Here is a 15352-nt window from a genome sequence, read left to right on the forward strand (position 1 = left end):
GTGAAGGGTTAATTTACAAAGAAAGTAATGGTACATGTATGAGCTGGTTGTAGAGAAGCCATAAGTGATGGTATAGGGACTTGGCGCTTAATGTTACCCCCTCCTTGGCCTAAAAGGATGAGGGGAGGAAGAGGTTACAGATTATGGAGGACCAGAGTCACAGACAGCAGACTGCCTTGATATATGGGTACATGCATGGCTTTCCCCAGGAGGGGAGCGTGGGGAACAGAGACCCTCACTCCTCCCCTGTGGTCTCCTGCCCCTGGCCAGACCCAATCAGAAGCCAGAGGCCCCATGCACCAAGTGCTGGACTCTGCAGGTCAGCCTCTCGGAGACCACAGCATGGTAGGAAGGATGGAGAAAGAAGTTGGAAGAGATATCCAGCACATGGCATGTTCATGCATTCAACATTTACAGAGAACATTTACTTGTCAGGCATTCTGTTAACCAAAGACAAGAGATGAACAAGTCAGGATTCCCGATCTTCTTGTTGCAGTTGCAGGAAGAGGGTAGAGACATGTAAATAAATCACCAAATAAATGATAAGCATTAGTAAATATCAATGACAGGCTCATTCTGGCAGAAATCCTTCAAAGCCCTAAGACTCTGAGAAATACTCATGAAAAATGCCCCTGGAAAAAAAGGGATGTTTGCTAACAGGCAAGAGTGGCTTACTTCCCCATCAAACCATGTGTGATGCTCTGAGCAGAAGCAGTAGCATTCTAAGCTTGGGCACAGCTCACTCTGTCGCACTTCACTTTATCACACGCCACTGAGAATTCGCTGTTTTAGGTTTTTTTTAAAAGATTTTATTTATTCATGAGAGACAGAGAGACAGAGAGGCAGGGACATAGGCAGAGGGAGAAGCAGGCTCCCTGCAGGGAACCCAATGTGGGACTCGATCCCCTGGAATGGGATCATGCCCTGAGCCGAAGGCAGATGCTCAACCACTAAGCCATCCAGGTGTTTCGATAATTCGGTTTTTTGTTTGTTTGTTTTTTACAAATTGAAGGTTTGTGGCAACCCTGCTGTCAAGCAAGTCTATCGGCACCATTTTCCCAACAGCATTTTTTGCTCAGTTTGTGTCTCAGTATCACGTTTGGATTATTCTTGTAATATTTCAAACGTTTTCAGTTACTCTATTTGTGATGGTGATCTGTGATCACTGACTGCAACTCACGGAGAGCTCAGATAATAGCATTTTTAGCAATAAAGCATTTTTTAATTAAGACGTACTTTTTTCAAACTAATGCTATTGCACACTCAACAGACTACAGCATGGTATAAATGTAACTATTATATATACTTAGGAAACCAAAACACTCCCTTGATGCGGTTCACTGTGACATTTACTTTATTGTAGTGGTCTGGAACCGAAGCCATAGTATCACTGAAGTGTGCCTGTAAATATTCTCAAGGATGAATCTACTGGCGGTTTTATTAAGGAAATGCTCATTCTCAAAAGTCAACTCTGAACACTTCTGATAAAGCAGGGAAGAAAAGACACTAACTGGCATGGCCTCTGTTTCCTTGGTAGGAACTTTTTTTTTTAAAGATTTTATTTATGTATTCATAAGAGAGAGAGAGAGAGAGAGAGAGAGAGGCAGAGACACAGGCAGAGGGAGAAGCAGGCTCTCCCATGCAGGGAGCCTGATGTGGGTCTCGATCCTGGGTCTCCATGTTCAGGCCCTGGGCTGAAGGTGGTGCTAAACAGCTGAGTCACCCGGGCTGCCCTCCTTGGTAGGAACTTTAATTATTTTGCTGGACAGATTCTGGACAGTCTTCTGGACACAGATTCTTATCTTTGCCAGGCAGGAAGTTAGAGGTGCCTCTAGAAACAGAGGTATCATTGCCACGTATAAGTGAACATGCCTACTGAATTTTCTCCTTAGAAAATTAGCATTAGCTCAAGTATAAACCCTGTTTACTTGGCAAAATAATTTCTGGATGTTAATACTAACAGCAGTAATTACTATTTATCTAGCACATCTTGAGAACTTTCCTTCTATCAGCCCACAGAAGCCTTCAAGGAGGGGCTACCCCTTGCCCCTCCACTTCACAGAAGGAGACAATGACCTGGTAAGGAGCAGGGCCTAGAGATAAAACTCAGGTTGTCTGACCAGAAACCTGCTTGTGGAACTTGTATATAATGTGCTTCTCATTTTGTGCAAGATGACCTCCCTTCTTCTTGCCCATCTGGAAAGTACAGATGCCTCCACTGCACACTGGGTTCTTTCCCTTTGACTATGATAACTCCTATAATAACAAAGTCCACAGGAGTTAAGACACGTTATCAAGCATTTTTTAGATAGCTGGATGCAAGCATGGTTGGTCGGTCAAGAGCTCTGCCTGTTGTCACCTAACACTCTCAGAGATGGGGGCAGAGGAGCAGGGTGTGTGAAATGCAGACCTAAACCAGGGGCAAGTGTAGAATGTTTCTCGGACCTTGGAGGCTGGCAGGGGCTGGCTCAGCCCCATGCGGGATGGGTTAAGGTGGAATCAAGGCAGGCCTAGGGCAGGTGTGTGGCTGGGCACTGGATCACAGTGGATCACATGATCCCAGAAAGCCAACCCCCGTCACCTCTGAATTACCAGGATCCTGGGATGGAAGTCTTCATGCTCCTTCACAGCAGACCTATGCCTCTAGTTAGCCTCCACATCCCTTCCCCAAAGCCCTATTGAGAGGGAGAGACTGAGTATAGAACACACCTGTGAAGCTGGCCCCAAACACACTGTCCCGGAGTCTGGCAGGCTGGAACACCAAAGGTGAGGACCCCTGGTATTCCTTTAGGATGTAATAGTTCCTAAGGCACTTTTTCATACAGTCTTCTATCTCATTCCCATTTTCATAGATGGAAAAACTGAGGTTCAACAAAGTGAAATGACACATTCAAGGCCACACAACTAGTGTGGCTAAAAGGAATATAGTGTATGTACTACTTACAAGGCAATGAGTAACTGGTCTCAAGAGCTAAATCTGTAACAGTTCATGAGCTTCTCAAATCTGTTGACTCAATTTTCTTATCTTTTTTTTTTTTTTTTTTTTTGAAAAATTCTCAATCAGGGCGCCTGGGTGGCTCCGTGGTTCAGTGTCTGCCTTTGGCTCAGGGAGTGATCCCGGGGTCCTGGGCTCCAGTCTCACATTGGGCTCCCCACAGAGAGTCTGATTCTCCCTCTGCCTGTGTCTCTACCTCTGTGTGTCTCTAATGAATAAATAAATTAAATCTTTAAAGAAGGAAAAAAGAAAATTTCTCAACCATTCTATGACTATCACTTCTGCTGTCTCCTCTCTTCTGAGACTCCAAGTACACATATGCTAGACCAGAGTGCATCCAACATGGCTTACATTTTTACCAGCTTTTCACTCCCTGATTCTTGGTTCTCTCTGTTTCTAATCTGGATATTTTCTATTGGTCTATCCTCCAGTTCACATCCTGGCTACTGATACATCCAATCTGCTGCTAAACCTAGTCATTGACTCTTTTTTTTTTTTTAGATTTTATTTATGTATTTGAGACAGAGAGAGAGAGAGAGCACGCATGAGTGGGGAGAGCAGTAGAGGGAGAAGGAGAAGCAGGCTCCCCGCTGAATAGGGAGCCCAATGCAGGACTTGATCCCAGGACCTCAGGATCATGACCTGAGCCAAAGGCAGATGCTTTACTGACTGAGCCACCCAGGTGCCCCTGAACTCCTAATTTTAGACGTTGTGTGTATATATACATATATATTATAATTTATTAATATAATTATATTTATATTTATATTATATATAGTATTATGTATATTATATATTATATTAATCTCTCTCTCTATATATATATATTTAGTTCTAGAATGTCCCTTTGATTCTTTAAAAAAATTCTAAGCCTTTGGGAGCTATCCTCCTTGTCATCTACTTTGTCCATTTTCCTCTCTATTTACTTGGATATATTAATCATAGCTCTTTAAAAATCCTTGATGCTGACCCTAATGTCTGGATTATGCTGGAATCTGCTTCTCCTCATCTGGGTTTTGCTTCTCGTGACTCTAAGCATTTGGTTTTGTCTTTCTGGGTGTCTAGTCATTTTTCACTGTATGGTGGCAAATGGGTATGAAAGAACTTGTGAGGGTTCCATATGACATTACTACCTACAGAAGAAACTTTTCCCCTTTGTCCTTTGGGCAGGTAGGGAATTCAGGAAATCCCTAGTGCATTCAAGGATGGAGCTGGGTCAGGGCCCAGTGTCAGAGCTGGTAAGGCTCAGCTCACCTCTGCTTCACACTGTTTTCTAGGGCTTTCAACTGCGAGCCTGACAGGTCTTTATGTCCTCTTCCCCAAAAGACTTTAGGAGAGTCAGTTCTATTTATCAGAGTTCCTCAGCTTTGCTCTGTAGCTTTCCAAATTTTTTATAAGATTTTATTTATTTATTCATGAGAGACACAGAGAGAGGCAGAGACATAGGCAGAGGGAGAAGCAGGCTCCCTGCAGGGAGCCTGATGTGGGACTCGATCCCAGGACCTCAGGATCACTCCCTGAGCTGAAGGCAGACACTCAACCACTGAGCCACCCAGGCGCACCCCCATAGCTTTCCAAATTTTATTTTATTTTATTTTATTTTATTTTATTTTTAATTTTTTTTAAAATTTTTATTTATTTATGATAGTCACAGAGAGAGAGAGAGAGAGGCAGAGACACAGGCAGAGAGAGAAGCAGGCTCCATGCACCGGGAGCCCGATGTGGGATTCGATCCCGGGTCTCCAGAATCGCGCCCCGGGCCAAAGGCAGGCGCCAAACCGCTGCGCCACCCAGGGATCCCCGCTTTCCAAATTTTAACCTTCAAATTTGGCAAGCCCTGAAGGAGAAACTGGCCATGTGTCTGGGGCCATTCATCCCCAATTCTGTCACTCGAGCTCCAAAATCTCTGCTGGTCTGTCTCTTCCCAGGGGCCAAGCACGGAGTTTCAGCTTCCAGCTCCTCTTCACATCAGCGAGTGCCCCTCCCCCCCCCCCAGAGAGGGTGGCACATGGATGCCCAGCATCAATTCCCTGTGCCCTCTGGCATTTTCGTGCCTTTGCTGTTCTTACCAGACCCTTTGGCAGGTCTTTGCTTTCTAAGCACTGCAAATAGGAGGGAAATTTTACTCAATCTTACAGAAGCATCCAGTCTACCTCTTCAGATGGGCATGCACCTGCAAGTCAGCCACTGTCTTGTGGAGAGTCCAGGTGTGGTCTGAAGGTCCCCCAGCCTCCAGGGCTGCCCCTCTGGCCATGGGCACGGCCGCCTGCTCAGCAGCTTCCTTCTTCCCCCAGCAGCCCTGGCTGGCAGCCAGGCCCAACACAGAAAAGAGCTGCCAAATCCCACTGTCACTGTCATCTCTGAGTGGTCCTTGTCTCTCTGGAATTTCAGTCCCTCATGTCCATGGTGTTTCTATGGTCTTCTGATGCATGCATGCCAGTCTTTCTTTCCTTCCTTCCCTTTCTCTTTCTTCTTTCCTTCTCCTTCCTTCCCTTCTTCTCTCTCTATTTTATTTATTTGAGAGAGGGAAACAGCATGAGCAGGGGAAGGGGCGGAGGGAGAAGTAGACTCCCTGCTAAGCTCAATCCCAAGAACCCCGAGATCATGACCGGAGCCTAGTACAGATGTTTCACCCACTAAGCCACCCAGGCACCCCTCTCCGATGCCTTTCAATTGTCATCACCTGGGTTCTGTGTTTGGCCACCAGAAGGACCGCTGCCTGCCGGCATGTAGATAATTTACTCAAAAGCGGAAGTGCTGACTCTGGGAACGTTCCAAGAGATGTAATGTACTACATGTCTCAGTAGTACATGACACTTTCTGCTGTGGGAAGCATGCAACCTTTCATGGGTTGCTGTTTATACCAAGAAGCAAAACTACTTTGAGGTACCAATCTGGCTTATTAGCAGGACTTCCAGGGGCTGGCTCCAATCAGCTGCAGATATTCCTCAGATCCCCCAGTACCCACCTGGAGCAAAGATCCCAGACCTCTAACCAACTGCCCAGTTCATCCCTCCCCTTCTGTTGCCCATGCTCAAGTATGTCAGTGGGGAGGTATCAGAACACCCAGCCTGTAATTTAGTTCCTGAAACTGCCCCCCCCACCTTATTCTCTCCATTCACCTGCCCCAAATTAAACCACCCCCGTCCCCTGGGTCCCTTCCTCACCCCCACCTCAGGTGTTCCTCTTACCCACCCACCTGCACTGGGCACTCACCACCACAGACCAAGGACAAACAGAAGGTCCATTCACTCTTACAGCACAAATTTCTGCTCCTCCAGGAACTCTCCATAAGGACATTACAGTGGGAGGTAATGTCCCCTCATTCCCTACTGACAGGCCTGCTCTGCCACAGGACTGCCCTACTTCTGGTTCAGCACAGTGACCCTCACTCTGTCACCAGCATCAAGGTATCTGGCATTTAACAAACATGGCCTAGAGCATCCCCCAAGCTGGGAGTCAGCCGGGAGGGAGAAAGAGGAAAGCCCTCTCCCCTCAATGTGCCACTCTTGCAATCAGGCTGGTTCCCTGTACTGTGCAATGTCCCAGTTGTCTCCTGACAGCTTACCCAAGGCTCTGGGACTTCCAGAACTTTCTGAATTCAGAACAGAGGAAGATAGGGGAAGGAAAGCCATCATTCACTTCTATGTTACCTATTATGTTGCTAAAATTCACCGGATATGGCAGGTCTAAACCATTTCCAGGCCATACTGGTAAGCCCATTTCTATGAGAGAGACAAGCAGCTGGCTATTCTCCCAGGACATCCAGGGCACTGACCTTATCAGAAGCAGCAAGACTGACAGTGAGAGCAATCAAGCTGTCAAACATGACCAATCCCAAAGCCCCCATCCTGCACTTCCCACTAATATGGGAAGCTCATCCTGTGCTGACCAGTCTCCTGGGCAGACAGAGGCTTCCAAGGGCAAGCTCCTTCCGGGTGTGTTCCTCTCAGGCGCCCAGATCATTTCTGGCTACCTGCTCTTGTACTTCTGTTTCTCATGAGAGTCTTTCATGCTCCTCAGCCTGTGTGAGGGAGTGAAAGAAGGTGGATATCCATGAAAAGTTCCGTGTGCTCGGGTCTGCGGTGGGAGTGCCTGGTGCAGCTGTAGGGTAGGAGAGACCTCCTGGGGTGTGCAGAGGACGTGGCACCCAAGAGGGGCTCAGCGCTGGGCCGATGAATGGAGCCCTCTCTCAGGAGCCTGATGGACATAAGTTCCACCTCAATTTCACTGGCAATATGGAAAGTGCACTGCCATCAGCATTATATACTCACCAAACTCACAATAGGTCTGGTGATACCAATTGGGGCAAGGATACGGGACAAGGGGAACCCTCAGAGATTGGTAAAGTCGTTTTGAAAAACAGTGTGGCTTTCCCTGATAAAGTAAGAAATGCACATTCCCTATCAACCCAGCAAATCCACCACTAAGTACACACACGAGAGAAATCTTTGCACAGGTGTATCAGGAGAAATAAACAAGAACGTTTTCAGTGGCAGTGTTTGCAAACACAAATGTCCACCACCAGCAGAATGTATATACTGGTCTATTCATCTAACAAAATACTATCCCACAGTGAAAATGAACCAAGGCTATAGGCATCAAGAGGGATGAATCCTTTTTTTTTTTTTTAATATTTTATTTATTTATTCATGAGAATACACAGAGAGGGGGGAGAGAGAGAGAGAGAGAGAGAGAGAGAGAGGCAGAGACAAAGGCAGAGGGAGAAGCAGGCTCCATGCAGGGAGCCTGACGTGGGACTCGATCCCGGTTCTCCAGGATCACTCCCTGGGCTGTAGGCCACGCTAAACCGCTGAGCCACCAGGGCTGCCCAAGAGGGATGAATCCTAAACACAATGCTGGCAGGTGGCCCAAGGTACAAACTTCCTGCTGTAAGATAGATAAATACTGAGGATGGAATATATAACACGAGGGCTACAGCTAACACTGCCGTGCGCTACACAGGAAAGTCAAGAGAGTAGATCCTAAGAGTTCTCATCACAAGGAAAAACTTGTTTTCTCTTCATGGAATCCATAGGAGATGATGGATGTTAGCTGAACCTACTGTGGAATTCATTTCACAATGTATATAAATCAAACCATCATGCTGTATGCCATAAGCTTGTACAGTGATATATATCAATTATTCCTGAATAAAACTAGGGGAGAATCCAACATTAAGCAAAAAAATTAAAAAGGAAGTCACAAAAGGAGATACACAGTATGGGTCACCAGTGGGATTGTATTTATATAAGGTTCGAAATAGGCAAAACTAAATCATGTATTATTTAGGGCCAGAGTCAAGAAACTATAGCCCGCAAACCAAATCCAGCCTGTGGCCTTATCTGTTTTTGTAAACAAACTTTTATTGCACACATCCACATCCATTCATTTATATATTAGTCTACAGCTGTTTTCTTGCCTGAAGAGAAACGCTGAATAGCTCAACAAGGACTGTGCAGTTCATTAAAAAAAAAATTACCATAAGGCCCTTTAGAGAAAAATTTTGCCAACCTCTGGTTTAGGGATACACTCAGATGGCAAAACCATAAAGAAAATTAAAGGATCACTTAATACAAACTTCGAGAGAGTGGTAACCTTTTGAGGGGCATATAATTAGAGACAGGCCCATTAAGGGACTTCTGAAGGAGATTCCTCAACCGGGCGGGCAGGTACAGGAATTTTCACTTTAGTAACAGACAGTTGGTAGTAAGTATGACAAAGTTGTCAGGGAGGCTAATCTCTGTGAGCAGAGGTTTCTGAAAATACAAGGTGGGGAGCCCTGCACTCAGGGACACTGGAAAATTTGTTGGGGACAGAGGAGGGGGCTGGGCCTATAGGTTCTGGCCCCAGGGGACATGGAGGGCTTAGCAGACTATGGGGTGGCAGGAGCGGAGGGTGTCCCCAGCAGGAGGTAACAGAGGAACAAGAGAAGAGGCAGCACCAAGGAAGAGCAGGGGAAGGAGTGCAGGGGGCAGTGAGGACAATCCAGACAGAACAAGACTAATGAGGTCCTGGGTGATGAGATGGAGGGTGTTCTGTGGGTGGTAAATGCTGCAGATGAGTCAGCAGTGCCTCCATGGGAGGGGGGCAATGATGGTGAGTCTAGGGGGAGCTGAAGGCCAGAAGCCCAGAAGGATGCTTCACATAATGCATCCTGGGGAATAGGCTGCAACGGGAGCTCCTGTCTCCTATACACACCCCTTTCCTCTTTTGTGACCTATTTCTGCCACTTGCATAGAAAAAAATGAAAAAGCCTCCCTAATAAAAGCCCCAGCTCCTGTGGATGGCTGGGACCAAGTTCTCAGAAAATGCACACAATCAGCAAGAGTTACTTAGAAGAAGCGACAGCTTGGCCCCTCCAGTCTCCAGCCTTGCTCTGGACTCCAGAGGGCACTGCGTGGCATACAAAATGGGAGACAGCCCTGGTTTCTCTCTAGGGAAAGCCATTCCCAGATCCCAGGAGATGGAAGTTGGAAGGATCTAAACGTTTTCTACAAGAGGCTGGGATTGAGTGACAGCAGTTGACAGACATGCTGCCTACTTCTAGAGTAGCAATTAATAGATGCTTTTTTCCCCCTTTTCTTTTAAACCATAACGAGGGAAGAAAAGAAACCAAATATCCATTGAAAACCTACTGTGCGCCGAGACCCTTCCATATGCTCGTTCCCTTAACATAAGGTGCTCTATTTGATCCAAAAAAAGAAACCACAATGACGGGAAGAAGGGACCCGGCTGCGCTCTTAAGAACAATTTCACATTCCCAGAAGAAAACACCCAGTCAGGGTCTGAAATGCTTGCATCCCCCAGTCACGATCAGGTGGTCCTGGCTACACCATGGGGCTGCTAAGTATTTGTAGAATGGATGACCTCGGAGGGTTCTTCCCACAAAGAGGGAGGATCCTATAAATCTGTGATCCTATAAATAACAGACCCAAGGGCGGCAGAGCCTTCCAGAGCACAGGGGAGAAACACCTGCTCCCAACAAGTCGCGCCCACTGGCAAGGCACTACCACCCAAAGAGGTGGGTCTGAGATGGGTCTGTAAAGAGTGCCAATCGCACAATGAAACCAAGTGCCCTGGCAGCTCAGTTAATAAATGCTCAAGGAAGGGAATGTTCATATATGGTAGAGTTGGCTGTTCTGCCCAAAGACTCACCACAAATCATCTGACTGCTGGCATTTAGCTGGTGGCGATAGAATGGCTTAGGTAGGTGCTCTAGAAAGCTGGGAGATGCCCTCACATGGCTCTCACCTGTCCACATACGGCGGGGTGGGGTTAGTCTGAGGTTTCAGTCCTGGTTCCCTCCTGACACTGACCCCACCCATGCCCGCTGTTCTGTGGACACAGCGCACCTGCCACAGGCTGGAGAGGATGTGGCCAGGTCTGGCCTTGTCACCCACTGACTATGTCACCTGCCTCTGTGCTGCAGCCCCGTCTGGCTTTCTGCTAGAACTCCAAAGGTGAGCTGGGCCCAGTCCCCAGCCCTCAGAGAGGGCAGTGCCCTGGTGCCCCATGCACAGAAAAGGATCCACACAGCCCCCCTGAAGTTCAAGCAATGCTGAGACAATGACCACAGGATTCCTGCCCAGCCCTGCCTTTAGTTGTAGGTGGGGCTGAGACATGAAGTCTTTTCCTGGGGAAGAAGAAAATGCCTAGTGTTTCAGAAGAAAGAACAGGTCTGGGCACAGGTTTCTTCTGTGATGAACAGCGCCAACTGCTCTTAGGGGAAGGACAGGCCTTCTGCATCTTTACCCAAGTACAGCATGACAAATGCTTGGACAGGGCCTAGGAACTTGCTGGGCCCTGGTGTGGGACGACAGCTGCCGGAGCTGCTGGCTGTGCCTCTCCCTTTATGGGGAGCCTGTGTGCTGTGGACTGCCTGCAGTTGACTCAGCGGCTCAGTCTGCTATGGCCTCTCCTCACAGTGACCTCCAAATCCCTTCTACACCAGCAACTTATCATGAAGCCTATCTACTCCTTCATCTGGGAGGGGCAGAGCAGGGCTTCCCATCTCGGCCCATGACGGCCTCCTGCCCCAGGAGGGATAGCTGGCTGAGCAGCATTAAGACGACATTCAAGGTCATGCACTTGACTTGGCCAGGCCAAAAGAGAGGGGCAGGATCCAGGCTCTGGACCTGCCCAAGGTCAGAGTTGCAACCCATGTGCCAAGACATAGTTCCAAAGGCTAAAAATGCCTGACCATTGGCCACCTCAGTTCAGATCCACATTTGGGATCAAAGGTTTAAAACAATGTGATGACCACTATCTGGTGTCCCGTGCTACAGCTCTCCTGGCGGGAAATCTGCCCCCCCATCCCTGCCCTGAGTACCAGTCCCGGTGATTCAATGACTAAAGTTCCTATGTCCCCACCACACTGGCCCTCCTACTCCCCCAGGGCACCTCCTTTTGTACAGCTAGGACCTGTCACAGCTCCTATGCCGCCACAGTAAAATGGGAATCCTGGGCAGATTTCAGGAATACCAGGAGGGATGCACAAGATCCTTGGCTCCAATTCTGAATTCCAGGGTGCCCCACTGCCAGGTTCCCACTCTGTGAGTCCATAACTCAATGGGTCCCCCACACACTGACTGTGAATTGGTTCTATTCTGTGGTGAGGGGGTCAGCAACCCCCACCCCATACCCATCTGACCTCTCGTAGCTGGCTTGCTTGGCTCACACCCTGCCACACTGTCGCAGTCTTTATGCAGAGTGGCGTGATACAGTGGCTGACACTATGACAAATTATTAAAAGTCCAGCTAATAGGAATAAAGCACTTTCTCAAAGAAAGTCATTTTATTGGGGATCCCTGGGTGGCTCAGCGGTTCGGCACCTGCCTTTGGCATAGGGCACGATCCTGGAGTCCCGGGATTGAGTCCCGCATCGGGCTCCTGGCATGGAGCCTGCTTCTCCCTCTGCCTGTGTCTCTGCCTCTCTCTCTCTCGGTCTATCATAAATGAATAAATCTTTGAAAAAAAAAAAAGAAAGAAAGAAGAAGGAAGAAAGGAAGAAAAGGAAGAAAGGAAGAAAGGAAGAAAGGAAGAAAGGAAGAAAGGAAGAAAGGAAGAAAGGAAGAAAGGAAGAAAGAAAGAAAGAAAGAAAGAAAGAAAGAAAGTCATTTTATCTGTATTTAAGCCCAATATAACCTTGAATAACTCAACTCACAAACGTGCAAACCCAGCTTGAGGGCAGATGAACTGATAGCATCTACAGATAAGAGGAAGCAGGTCAGTTGGATTCACCACCCCTGTCAGAACATCCTGGAAGAAGTACGTGATTTCAGTCCAAGCCCAGAGATACCTGTGGTATCACCACATCTCCCAGAAGAAAAACAGTAACAATAATAATAATAATAATAAAGGCACCTTTCCAATATTCACTCAGCAAACATGAGCTGCCTACCTACCAAGTCCCAGGCATGTTCACACTTCCTCAGCACTCACCAGAATCCTGCCAATGTCTTATCCTGCTTGTTTAGAGGAGAAAACCAGCCTCTGCCTCCCTTTAGACATATTTGCCAGACCAGCTATTGCCATCTGAACACAGAAGATGACACCCTGCCTGCAAGGCACCATGTCAGGACACGCTCCTCTACCAGCCAGGGAACGGCCTGCTCCAACCCAAGCGCTAGGAAACTGGTGTCCTAGGAACTAGCCACAGTGCCAGCCTGCCAAGCCTACTGGCAGTGTGAATGTGGCCGGGTAACTGCCTGTCCTTGATCTCAACTGTGAAGTGAGAACTTTGGGGCTCCCTTCTTGAGTAGGGGGAAGGGTTGTGGCAACTAGGTGGAAGTCACAGAGGACGTCGGGGCCCAGCCAATCTCATCTGCAGTTTCTATGAGGCTGAGAGAACACGGCCGCAAAGGGCAATTTTGTCTTAGGACAAGGAGCCTCGTCAGGAGATCAGAAGGCACCGACAGGCTCTCACAGCTTTCTCAGAGGACCTTCTGATGGAGGCATCTCTGTGCCTTCTGCTCTGTGGCTCCAGAGGAGCAGGGAGCCTCCAATCAGGCCCCATTATACTGCCCAACCCCCATCCCCTGCTTCTCACCCTTCAGGATGTGGACTACAGGCAGAGCCAGGAGGGGGGACAGACTATAGGCAGGAGGGGGAGGCCGGTCACAAGACTACTAAGAACTTCAAGTCAGTGAAAAGGTGCTTAACATCCCTCCTCAGTGGGCAAAATGCAAATTAAAACCATGGTGAGATAGCACATCACACCTGTCAGAATGGTTAGCATTAAAAAGAGAGGGATGCCTGGGTGGTTGAGGGTCTGCCTTTGGCTCAGGGTGTGATCCTGGGCTCCTGGGATGGAGTCCCATTTCAGGCTCTCCACAGGGAGCCTGCTTCTCCCTCTCCTTCTCTCTCTGATTTTAAATAAAATCTTTAAAAAGACAAGAGGGGTGTGTGGGTGGTTCAGTCCATTAAGCGTCCCACTCTTGATTTCAGCTCAGGTCATGATCTCAGGGTCGTGGGATTAAGCCCTGCATCTGGCTCCAAGCTCAGTGGAGAGTCTGCTTGGGATTCTCTCCCTTTGCCCCCCACCCCCACTCGCATGCACACACATGAATGCTCTCTCTCTAATCAATCAATCTTTGGGGGAAAAAAGCCAAGAAATAACAGGTGTTGGCAAGGATATGAGAAAAGGGGACCCTCATGTACTGTTGGTATGAACGTAAATTAGTGCAGCCACTGTGGAAAACAGTATGGAAGTTCCTCAAAAAATTAAAAATAAAATTACCATACAATCCAGTAATCCACTACAGGGTATTTACCCAAAGAAAATAGAAACACTAATTCAAAAAGATATGTACCCCTACGTTTACTGAGCATTATTTACAATAGCCAAGATATGTATGGGAAGCAACCCAAGTGTCTATCCATAGATGGATGGATAAAGAGCATGTGGCATATATGCACAATGGAATATAACTCAGGCATATGAAAGAATGAGATCTCACCATTGGTGACAACATGGATGGACCTAGAGGGTATTATGCTGAGTGAAAGAAGTCAGACAAAGACAAACACTATATGATTTCACTCGTATGTGGAATCTGAAAACAAAACAAACAAAAAAAGGGAAAAACCAATGGTTGTCAGACAGGAAGCAGGCAGGAGGAATGGATGAGATATATATGGGCAATTAAGAGGTACAAACTTCCAGCTGTAAAATAAATAAGTCATAGGGATGAAAAGCACAGCATAGGGGATGTTGTCAATAATACTGTAAAAATATTTGGTGACAGATGGTGGCTACACTTCTCGTGATAAGCAGGAGTAATATATGGAGTTGCTGAATCAAGACGTTGGAAACTAATATAACACTGAAACTAATATAACACCTAAAACTAATATAACACTACTATATGTTAATTATACTTCAATAAAAAAAAGACTTTCAAGACAAGTTATGGCCTTAAAACAAAATATTAGGCATAACTGTGAGGCACTTCAAAAGCAAGCTCATTTGACCAACTTAAAAAAAAAAAAGGATGAATTTGTGCTTTTTCTTTCCTTTTTTTTTTTTTTTAGCCCAGATTGATTGGGAATAAAAACTGGGGAGGTGGTTTAGAGGGAAAATCGGGGAATTCAGCTTCAGATACACTAAATTTCATTTTATTTTTTCATAAGTGACTTTGTTTATTTATCTATCTAAAGTAAACTATCTCCAAAATGGGGCTTGAACTCACAATCCCAAGATCAAGAGTTGCATGCTCCACCGACTGAGCCAGTCAGGTGACACAGATACGCTGAATTCCTGGTGACAGCATATAATGTAAATCGTAAACTGTCCAGTGGGATGAACATAGATTAAAGACAGAAAAGAAATTATAAAGCATCAAGTCTAACTTTTTTTTTGTTAACTTGGTGATACTTCTGTTGACATCCTTCTTTATTCTACCCCCATAGCAATGTGGCAAAAATATCAAGGAAGACAGTGGAATAATACAAGTACCTGAAAAAAATTTTATTTCAAGAAATTCTCTAAAATCTTTTTAAAAAAATTTGACTTCCAGGAATAATTAACACCAAAACCAGATTAGATATAACAGCCAGTGCTGGTAAGGGTGCAATACGCTGGCATTCTCATGCATGCTGGAAGAACAGACTCTTGGGAAAGCAATTTGGTCACATCCACCATATGCCATGAATAAATAGTTAATATCTCGACCAACAGTATTCCTTCCAGGAATCTATCCTAAGGAAATAGCCCAAAGAAAGCAATTAGTTATGTGATGAATGAATGAGAGTATTTGTTGTATAAAGATGCTCATTATCTATACAGTAAAAAAAAAAAAAAAAAAACGGAAGCCACTGACATATGCGACCATAAGGGGAGAGATTAAGAACATT

The 15352-nt window shown here is 46.5% G+C and overlaps 1 protein-coding gene across 6 annotated transcripts in view; it reads right to left on the reverse strand.

The window, feature by feature from the left end:
• The window catches only part of HOMER2 (homer scaffold protein 2), a 124357-nt gene that overhangs the window by 35237 nt on the left and 73768 nt on the right, over positions 1–15352 (reverse strand). The gene's annotated exons all lie outside the window — the stretch shown is intronic.

The sequence above is a fragment of the Canis lupus genome, chromosome 2, assembly GCF_048164855.1.
Source record: "Canis lupus baileyi chromosome 2, mCanLup2.hap1, whole genome shotgun sequence".
Classification (NCBI taxonomy): domain Eukaryota; kingdom Metazoa; phylum Chordata; class Mammalia; order Carnivora; family Canidae; genus Canis; species Canis lupus.